General features: G+C 43.7%; 1 pseudogene; it reads left to right on the top strand.

Moving 5' to 3' along the window:
• The first annotated feature begins 348 nt into the window (after window positions 1-348).
• LOC132652557 (U6 spliceosomal RNA) lies at window positions 349-448 on the top strand (annotated as a pseudogene).
• Window positions 449-735: the final 287 nt, after the last annotated feature.

Consider the following 735-nt stretch of genomic DNA (forward strand, 5'->3'; position numbering starts at 1 on the left):
CCCAGCTGTAGACCCTGCCCTCATCTCCTCCAATCCCACCCTCCTTCCCTCTTTTTCCCCTATGCCCCTCCCTTTGTCCACTAATAGGGGAGGTCCTCCTCCCCTTCTATCTGACCCTATCCTATCAGGTCTCAGCAGGACTGGTTGCATTGTCTTCCTCTGTGGCCTGGCAAGGGGAAGGTGGTCAGAGAGCCTGCCATTAAGCTCATGTCAGAGACAGCCCCTGCTCTTCTTACTAGGGAATCCACTTGGAGAATGAGTCTATAGGCTACATCTGTGCAAGGGTTTTAGGTCCTCTTCATGCATGGTCCTTGGTTGGGTTATCACTCTCTTCAGGGCCCACAGGCCTTGCTTCAGCAGCACATATACTAAAATTGGAACAATATAGAGAAGTTTAGCATGGCCCCTGCACAATTTTTAAGTATTTATTGGCTAGCACTTCATTCATGCAAAATCTATGAGAAGAGGCAGTGTAAATCATTTAGTATGAAATCATGACATCGTTATTTCAAGTCCTTGTCATAATCTCTCACCAAAAAGAAGAAAGCACCCATGCGTAAGCCACTGTTGATATTTAATAAAAGGAGTAATAAAGAAAACAAAATAGAGGTGAATAGACTCATGAGACTTTTGCTATATTCATGCACTACTTAATGTCTTACTAGCAAAATTGAGGAACCCAGTTTTCCACAGGTCTTTGTGTGCTAACAGCTATAAAAATCTTTTCTCATCACA

Source organism: Meriones unguiculatus, chromosome 2 (assembly GCF_030254825.1).
Source record: "Meriones unguiculatus strain TT.TT164.6M chromosome 2, Bangor_MerUng_6.1, whole genome shotgun sequence".
NCBI lineage: Eukaryota > Metazoa > Chordata > Mammalia > Rodentia > Muridae > Meriones > Meriones unguiculatus.